General features: G+C 59.1%; 1 pseudogene across 1 annotated transcript; it reads right to left on the bottom strand.

The window, feature by feature from the left end:
• Nucleotides 1-7042: 7042 nt before the first annotated feature.
• On the bottom strand, nt 7043-7773 carry LOC309796317 (melanoma-associated antigen 10-like; annotated as a pseudogene). Its single transcript has one exon. The product of its transcript is annotated as a melanoma-associated antigen 10-like (transcript).
• Between the last annotated feature and the right edge of the window lie 2183 nt (nt 7774-9956).

The raw sequence follows: 9956 nt of genomic DNA, 5'->3' as shown, positions 1-9956 counted from the left end.
TGCCCAAAGTGCACCTTCTCTTCCTGCCCCAGAAGATCTATCCACGACGGAAGAGAAACCTGTAATTTGCACGTCCCATTTCAGATTTGCTTCTCACCCCTAAGACTCCGTCTACACGCCTGCTGCCGCCACCACCCAGCCTCATCACCCTCACTTCCCACAGAAGGAATCCCCACTTCCCAAAGGCCTAAACTGCCCTGGCTCGGGGCACTTACCCTCCAGGGCCCGCTCCTGGAGCCCCACCGCCTCGTCCCGTGTTGACTTGTTCTGTGGAAGTTAGGGGACGTCTCACCACGTTCCTCATGTGACTGCGGCTCCTAGACCATCACTCTAGGTGCGGCTGTGTGCTGCTTTTCCTAGTGGCCCCACTACTAACACAGGCCCTTCCAGAGAGCAGAGGCTCCGTGGAGGTCGGCGGAATAAACAAGCCAGTGAGCAGGGCGCTTATTTACGCAGATTAATCTTCACCTACTTTCTTAAAATACCCAGGCAAATCCAACTAAACAGAGATAGTTAGTTTTATTTATAGAATGACAGACAAGACAGGGAACAACTAAGAATCAGAACTACAATTACTTTTATTTTTCTAATTCTACCCCTATCTATATAACTGCTAACTACTTCCACATTTCCAAAATAGTTCTAATTCCTATTCCGTTATCTTGTACACAGTCACAAAATGTACTGTGATATGTCCCAACCTCTCTTAACAGAACAGCAAAACTCTTGTTCTCAAACTGGATTAGTACAAACACATATGGGATCAATGTCATACACAAAGTTAGACATTGAAGCTTGTTTAGTCTTCTATTCAAAGAACCAATATTTAACAAATTCCTAAAGAAAACAAAGATGACATTCCATGTCATCAGACACAAAAGGAACCCAAAGATGCTGCACACCGGGTTCGCCCCTCTGGCCCAGACCCTCACTGCTTAGAAGGCTGACCGCTCCCTCTTCAAACTCAGAGTGAAGGATCAGCCTCCCTTCCTGCCCCATGAGAGAAGCTGCTGGACGTGGGCCTGGAGGGAGCCTGGCTGCTGCTCTGGCTCAGGCTCTCTGTTCCTCATCGCTCACACCCTCTGCAGACAGGGATGGGAAGAACCTTGGATCCCATGCATTGACCCAGAGCAGATGCTCCAGGACCTGACACCTGCTGGCTTCCGCGTGGGCCCGGGGACCCCAGAGGAACTCGTAGCGGGCAGGGTCGCTGTGGGGCACCTGCCGGTACACCACGTAGCCCTCCTGCACCCACACTTTGGTGAGGAGCTCCCTAACCTCACCATGGATATAGTACCGCCTGCCAGCACTCAGATCCTTGTTGGCAAGCACACCCCAGATAGCCTCCTCAGGGGCGCAGTCGCCCTCTAGGAGGATCAGGCCCAGGAGCAGCACTAGGAGGCCGGCCTTGGGCATGCTTGGCCCATTGCTCAGCACTGCATCACAGGTGAGGCCCAGGATGGGGCCCAGGACGTAGGTGTGCTCGCAGAGGTCCACCTCCTTCACGTCCACGCCAAACACCAGCTGCATGCACTTGCAAGCTTGGCTGAAGACCACGGGGAAGTGGTCCTGGTAATCTTTGAGGATGCTCAGCATTTCTGCCTTTGTGGTTGACTCCTTGGTGTGATACTTGAACAGCAGGAACCCCACCAGTTCATCCACCTTCTGATGTAGTGCATGTTGGAGCACATCTTCCTGGTCATGCCAGGTGCTCGGCCCTTCCTCATCTTGGGGGCTGAGGCCGTCGTCTTCAGATTGGCTCCATGGAGAGATGGCCATGGCAGTGCGGGAGGGGCTCAGGGGGGGACTGGGTTCTCCAGAATCAGCCACCTCCTCCAAGCTGCCCAGGAACACGTCAGAGTAAGAAGAGAAGGACGAGGGGGATACAGCCTCCTCCCTCTCAGCCCCCAACAGCTGCGCCTCTACAGGGACCTGGGCCGGGACTGGGGCCTGAAGGTCTATCTCACGTTGGCAGAGCTCACACATCCTGACCAGGCACATGATGACTGGGGTCGGGCTGCCGACGAGAGTGTGGGCAGGGGTGACAGGTAGGGACCACGGACCTGGGGGAGAGAGGGCGTGTGAGCGGCCTCGGCAGAGAAAGGCACCCTGGGCAGCTCTGACAAAAGTCACTTACAGGTCTCGTCTTCAGGGGTGCCCTCGGGCCTCACAGGGGCGCTCCTCCTGGGCGGCCTGTCGCCTGCCAACCGGAAGAAGGAAGTGAGGGGGCTCCTCAGGGTGCAGTCAGCACAGCCACAGGTTCTGGGGCTGAACAGGATGCTGGGGTGACTCGGGTGTTGTGGGGTCCCCTCTGTTCTGGGAGGGGGAGCCCCTGGGTACACACTCAGGGCACGCACCTCCCCTTGACTCCTGGCACTGCCTGCGCCTCCTCTGCTCTGTGGCCTGAGGACACAGTCCTCAGACTTGGGCCTTCGCCTCCCGGTTCCTGGTGCCCCTATAAGAGGAATGGAGGAGGCACCTCTTGTGTAGACTGTGGCACAGACCTGGGCCCCTCGGTGCTGGTAGGAGGGATGGGCCGGACTCTGTGAGATCCCCCCAGTTCTGAGTTCTGGGATGGGTGGTCTCCTCGGGGCTGGCTCGTAGTGCTCACCGTTCCCCTTAACGGCCTGGACTCTCCCCTGCGCGGGCCTGAGGGGAAACTCAGAACAAGACCCCGAGTCTGAACAGAAAGCAGTGAGGGGGCCCCACATGTGGCCGCACCTGTCCAGGGCCTCCCGAGGGTCCTAGGATGGGGACATCCTGGGTCCTCACTTCCTCCTCACATCCTGCCTGGCCTCCCAGCACTGACCACAGGGGCAGGTTTCTGTGGAGGCCCCTGTACCAGGGCTGGGGGCCTACTCAGTCCGCCCTCGGGGTCCTGGGAGTCCACCCTCTGCGGACCTGAAGCCTCACCCCTCACACCAAACACCTGACCTCCCGAGGACCCTGAGCCAGAAGTCAGGAAACATCTCATCTGCTGACTGTGCTCTGGCGCCTCCAAGGCCCCCGTGGAAGGGCAAAGGATCCCTCCCTGTGTTGGGGTCTAACGTCCTCAATCCTTGCTTCCTCGCGTGCAGGCTGGACTCTGGGCAGGACCTGGGATTGTCCCGTCTGCCACTGTGAGTCCCTGCTCCTTCTACCAGGGCGCCAGTCTCTCAGAGACCCGGACGTCAGGACGTCAGGACAGGCCTACTGTGCTCATCTCGCCCTGGGGCCTCCCACGGCCACCTGCCAGGGCGGGGATCTGGTGGGTCCTTTTTGTCCTCTCTCAGGGTCCCCTAAGGGCTCTAACTTTAGTTCACCAGGGACCTGACATTTTACCCTCTGCCCTCATGAGACCCTGCCCCTTATCCCAGTTCCCCAGCTTCTCAGAGGCCCGGATGTCAGGATGTGCTGCTGTGCTCATCCCACCCTATGGCCTCCCAGGGCCAGCTCTGTTCTGGGGTCCAGGCTGCCCTCAGTCCTCCCTCAGGGCCCTCACCTTGACTCCACGCAGGACCTGGGATTCTCTCCTGTGCCCGCCTGAGACCCCGCCCCTTATACCCCCTCCCCAGCCTCTCTGAGACCCCGCCCCTTTTAACCCCTCACCAGGGTCTCTGAGACCCGGATGTCAGGAAGTGCTGCATGGGGTCATCCCACCCTATCGCCTCCCCAGGGCCCCCTCTCTTCTGGGGTCCAGGGTCCGCTCATTCCTCCCTCAGGTTCCTCACCTCGACTCCCGGCAGGTCCTGGGATTCTTCCCTCCGCCCTCTTTAGGCCCCGCCCCTTACACCAGGTCCCCAGTGTCTCTGAGACCTGGAGGCGGAAGTCAAATCTCCTTGCCAAGTGCTCATTCCGGCACGGGACTGCCCAGGGCTGATGGCAGGGGCGGGGATCAATGGCGTCCCCTCTGCCCTCCTTCAGAGTCCTCAGCTCGAGCCCTGGCAGGTCCGGGGACGCCCCCTGTGTTCACCCGAGGCCGGACCCGCACACCAAGGCTTTCACTGTCCGCAGACCCCCAGGGGGAATCTATGGACAAAACATCAGGCCACCAAGCCCAGGGCTTCTCAGGGCTGAGATGATCCCGCGGGGGTCCCTCAGCGCTCCCTCGGCTCCTCACCTTGACTCTCCGCTGGCGCCCCCTCATGCACAGACATCTGAGTGCCTCTCTCACCTCCCCACACGGGAGAGTCCTCCCACGAGCACCCTCAGCGCCAGGGGCTCTCGGTTCTCGCACCCGAGACGCAGAGCCCACCCCTCGTGCCCCCGCCCACCCGGGAGCCTGAGCCCCCTTCCTGTCACGAGCGTCGTCGCCCCCTAACCCACGCCCCGCCCCGGTGGGAGCTCCCCTAATGCCTACCTAACGCAGCTGCGCCCGGGAGTCCTCCCCATCGACCCCCGCCTCAGCCAGGAGTACCTCCCCCTTCCTCCCGCCACACGCAGCAGCCTTTAGCCCTCCCCTCCTTTGTAGGCCCCTGGGGCGGGGGCCCGCCCATCCCGACCTCCCCACCCCCGCAGCCAGTCCTCCTCTCCTCTGGCCCCAAGGCCGGCCCCACCGCCCAGCAGGAAGCCCTCCGCTCCGGGCCCCCCCACGCTTAGCCATTAGCCCCACCCTCTGCACCCCGCCTCGAGAACGCCCTCCACCAGCCACCCCACCAGCCAGCGGTCCTCCCCTCGGACCCAAACACATGGGGACCCTTCCCTCAGCCTCGCTTCAGCCCGCTGCCCTCCACCACTGCTCCCCCACTCCCAACCGAGCAGCCCGTAGCCCTCCCCCCACCTCCACTCCTTCCCAGGGCCCCCGGTACCTGTGGAGTCCAGCCCCCGGCAAAGCCCCCGCCTGTCTCCTGACTTGCTCTGACTCTGTGGATGACTCCGGAGTCCCGCTCAGAAGGGGCTGAAGAGCTCGTCTCAGCAGCCGACGGTCCCAGGCACTCCGTGCGAACGCCACGCGGGTTTCCGGGAGCTCCCGGAAGCTCCAGGAAGATTAGGGAGAAAGTTCTAGACGTCTCTTTACAGAGAAGGTGGTTGGACGAGAAGAGCACGTGAGGAGGCGCTTTGCTACGGAAGCAGCAGAAGCCTTGCGCACTGAGGGTCTGAGGTCCCAAGGTTTGGCGCCTCTGGAGGCAAAAGACACGCCCATTGGCCTTGCACCAATAGGAAGGCCTCCCTGCAAGGCTGTGGAGTTGGGGGAGCAAACTTGGCGATGCAGAGCCCATTGTGGCAAATCACTCAATTTGTCTTTACAAGTAGTTTTCTACTGTGATTGATAATGTCATAAACCTATTCTGATTTCTTTTGTTTTTTTTAATTTTTGAATTTTATTTTATGTATTCTTTTATACAGCAGGTTCTTATTAGTTACCCATTTTGTACATATTAGTGTACATTTGTCAATCCCAATCTCCCAATTCATCACACCACCACCCCCGCCCCCACCATTTTCCCACCTTGGTGTCCACATGTCTGTGCTCTACATCTGTGTCTCTGTTTCTGCCCTGCAAACCGGTTCATCTGTACCATTTTTCTAGGTTCCACACATATGCATTAATATACGATATTTGTTTTTCTCTCTCTGACTTCCTTCACTCTGTATGACAGTCTCTAGATCCATCCACGTCTCTACAAATGACCTAATTTCGTTCCCTTGTACAGCTGAGTAATAAAGCAATAGTAATAAAGCTCTTCTTTATATGGACTGATTTCTTGTCTAGTTGTATCAACTAGCCATCTTCTCACATGGCAGAAGAGGATGAGGCAGCTATCTGGGGTCTCTTTTATAAGGGAGCTAATCTCATTCATGAGGGCTCCCCCCTCATGGGCTAATCACTTCCCAGGGCCCCTCCTCCAAATCCCATCCCTTTGGGGGTTAGAATTTAACAGGTGAATGAGGGGGAGAGGATTACAAATATTCAGTCCATAACACTGTCTGTCCAACTATTTTTGCTCCGATGTTCCCTTTTTCCTGGTGAGATAATCAAGTTTTTCATTTACATTTTCACTTCTCTACTGCCTTTTCAGGCAATTATCAGTTTTCGCTAAAACTGTACAATTGATCTATGAAACGGAAGAAAAACCCTCACCGTGTCTGGGTCTGCAAAGTGCCTACCCTACCCTCTCACTGGAGAGGTGTCCCATGGGTGCTGAGCAGGAATCCTACTGTGGACCCCCGCCCTCACCCGCAGCAGCCCTTTCCCTCCATTGCCCACTGCGGAGGCCACACTTAGCTGAAACTTTCAGGGAAATTTATTAAGAGGAACATTGACTGAAACCATTGAACAGAGGGCATGATAACACAGAGAGGAACTTTTAACGGCCACCAGAGCCCACGGGTCCCGACCGCCCCACCCCAGGGTCCCCAGCAAGGTGCCTCCGCTACACCCCACCCGGCGGCCCTCCATCCCCCCACAGTCTCCCTTCCTCAGGGCCCTGCAGGTGGCCTCTCGCCCGGAAGATGGGCACCGGCAATGCCCGCGCCCCCAGGGCCGCCGCTCACCCTCTGGCCCACATGCCCAGGGCCTGGCCCTGCCCTATGGTGGGCACAGGACAGCCCCACCTCAGGGCACACACCGCTGAGCCGATGATGGTGTGTCCCGAGGAACAACGGGGTGGCCTTCAGTTGTACTGCTAATTACTTTCACATTTCCAAGTAAATTCCTGTTCCAATGCCATGTTATCTTGTTCAGGATCACAAAATAATATGGGAATGTTACAATTTGTTTTACACAATTGCAAAACTCTTGTCGTTGAACCGAATTAGAGCAAATACATGTGTGATTAATGTCATTCACAGACTTAGATACTGAAGCTCATTAAGCCTTCTTTCAAGTGGAACAATATTTGACAAATTCCTAAAGAAAACAAAGATGACATTCCACGTCATCAGACACAACAGGAACCCAAAGATGCTGCACACTGGGTTCCCCCCTCTGGCCCGGGCCCTCACTGCTTAGAAGGCTGACCGCTCCCCCTTCAAACTCAGAGTGAAGGATCAGCCTCCCTTCCTGCCCCATGGGAGAAGCTGCTGGACGTGGGCCTGGAAGGAGCCTGGCTGCTGCTCTGGCTCAGGGTCCCTGTTCCTCATCGCTCACACCCTCTGCACACAGGGATGGGAAGGACCTGGAATCCCATCCATTGACCCAGAGCAGATGCCCCAGGACCGGACACTTGCTGGTCTCCGCGTGGGCCCGGGGACCCCAGAGGAACTCGTAGTGGGCGGGGTCGCTGTGGGGCACCTGCCGGTACTCTTCGTAGCCCTCCTGCACCCACACTTTGGTGAGAGCTCCCTGGGCTCCCCATAGATGCAGTGCTGCTTCCCTGCATACACCCCCATGATGCTCAGCACTTCCCAGACCTTCTCCTCAGGGGCAACAAAGTCGGCCTCCAGGAGGATCAGGCCCAGGAGCAGCACCAGGAGGCCGGTCTTGGGCATGCTCGGCCCGTCACTCAGCATCCCATCGTAGGTGAGGCCCAGGGTGGGGAAGAGGACATAGGAGTGATTGCTGGGGTCCACTTCCTTCACGTCGAGGCCAAGGACCAGCTGCATGCACTTCGAGGCTCGCCTGAAGACCACGGGGAGGTGGTCCTGGTAATCTTTGAGGAGGCTCAGCATTTCTGCCTTTGTGGTCGACTCCTTGGTGTGATACTTGAACAGCAGGAACCCCACCAGTTCATCCACCTTCTGATGTAGAGCATGTTGGAGCACATCTTCCTGGTCATGCCAGGTGCTCGGCCCTTCCTCATCTTGGGGGCTGAGGGCATCGTCTTGAGATTGGTTCCATGGAGGGGTGGCCATGGCAGTGGGGGAGGGGCTCTGGGTTCTCGAGCATCAGCCACTGCCTCCAAGGTGTCCAGGAACAGGACAGAGTAAGAAGAGGAGGAGGAGGACAAGGGGGATGCGGCCTCCTCGCCCTCAGCCCCCAACAGCTACGCCTCCACTGGGCCCAGGGCCGGGACTGCGGCCTGAGAGTCTGCCTCCAGCTGGCGGAGCTCACTCATCTCGACCAGGGGCATGATGACTGGGGTCGGGCCGCCAACGGGAGTGTGGGCAGGGGTGACAGGTAGGGACCACAGACCTGGGGGAGAGAGGGGGTGTGAGCGGCCTCGGTGGAAAAAGGCACCCTGGGCAGCTCTGACAAAAGTCACTTACAGGTCTCATCTTGAGGGGTGCCCTCGGGCCTCACAGGGGCGCTCCTCCTGGGCGGCCTGTCCCCTGCCAACCTGAAGTAGGAAGTGAGGGGCTCCTCAGGGTGCAGCCAGCACGGCCCCAGGTTCTGGGGCTGAACAGGACGGTGGGGTGACTCGGGGGTTGTGGGATCCCCTCTGTTCTGGGAGGGGGAGCCCCTGGGTACACACTCAGAGCACGCACCTCCCCTTGACTCCCGGCACTGCCTGCGCCTCCTCTGCTCTGTGGCCTGAGGACACGGTCCTCAGACTTGGGCCTTCGCCTCCCGGTTCCTGGAGCCCCTGTAAGAGGGATGGAGGGGGCACCTCTTGTGTAGCCTGTGGCACAGCCCTTTGCCCCTTGGTGCTGGTAGGAGGGATGGGCCGGACTCTGTGAGATCCCCCCAGTTCTGAGTTCTGAGGTGGGTGGTCTCCTCGGGGCTGGCTCGTAGTGCTCACCGTTCCCCTTAAGGGCCTGGACTCTCCCCTTTGTGGGCCTGAGGGGAAACTCAGAACAAGACCCCGAGTCTGAACAGAAATCAGCGAGGGGGACCCACATGTGGCCGCACCTGTCCAGGGCCTCCCGAGGGTCCTAGGATGGGGACATCCTGGGTCCTCACCCCCTCGTTACGTCCTGTCTAGGCTCCCAGCACTGACCACAGGGGCAGGTTTCTGCGGAGGCCCCTGTACCAGGGCTGGGGGCCTGCTCAGTCCGCCCTCGGGGTCCTGGGAGTCCACCTTCTGCAGACCTGAAGCCTCACCCCTCACACCAAACACCTGACCTCCCGAGGACCCTGAGCCAGAAGTCAGGAAACATCTCATCTGCTGACCGTGCTCTGGCGCCTCCAAGGCCCCCGTGGAAGGGCAAAGGATCCCTCCCTGTGTTGGGGTCTAACGTCCTCAATCCTTGCTTCCTCGCGTGCAGGCCTACTGTGCTCATGCCGCCCCAGGGCTTCCCACGGCCACCTGCAAGGGCGGGGATCTGGTGGGTCCTTTTTGTCCTCTCTCAGGGTCCCCTCAGTCCTGCCTAAGGGCTCTAACCTTAGTCCACCAGGGGCCTGACATTTTACCCTCTGCCCTCATGAGACCCTGCCCCTTATCCCAGGTCCCCAGCTTCTCTGAGGCCCGGATGTCAGGATGTGCTGCTGTGCTCATCCCACCCTATGGCCTCCCAGGGCCAGCTCTGTTCTGGGGTCCAGGCTGCCCTCAGTCCTCCCTCAGGGCCCTCACCTTGACTCCACGCAGGACCTGGGATTCTCTCCTGTGCCCGCCTGAGACCCCGCCCCTTATACCCCCTCCCCAGCCTCTCTGAGACCCCGCCCCTTTTAACCCCTCACCAGGGTCTCTGAGACCCGGATGTCAGGAAGTGCTGCATGGGGTCATCCCACCCTATCACCTCCCCAGGGCCCCCTCTCTTCTGGGGTCCAGGGTCCGCTCATTCCTCCCTCAGGTTCCTCACCTCGACTCCCGGCAGGTCCTGGGATTCTTCCCTCCGCCCTCTTTAGGTCCCGCCCCTTACACCAGGTCCCCAGTGTCTCTGAGACCTGGAGGTGGAAGTCAAATCTCCTTGCCAAGTGCTCATTCCGGCACGGGACTGCCCAGGGCTGATGGCAGGGGCGGGGATCAATGGCGTCCCCTCTGCCCTCCTTCAGAGTCCTCAGCTCGAGCCCTGGCAGGTCCGGGGACGCCCCCTGTGTTCACCCGAGGCCGGACCCGCACACCAAGGCTTTCACTGTCCGCAGACCCCCAGGGGGAATCTATGGACAAAACATCAGGCCACCAAGCCCAGGGCTTCTCAGGGCTGAGATGATCCCG

This window comes from Mesoplodon mirus, assembly GCF_964341445.2.
Source record: "Mesoplodon mirus genome assembly, chromosome: X".
Classification (NCBI taxonomy): Eukaryota; Metazoa; Chordata; class Mammalia; order Artiodactyla; family Ziphiidae; genus Mesoplodon; species Mesoplodon mirus.
This window is presented reverse-complemented; position numbering and strand designations above follow the sequence as displayed.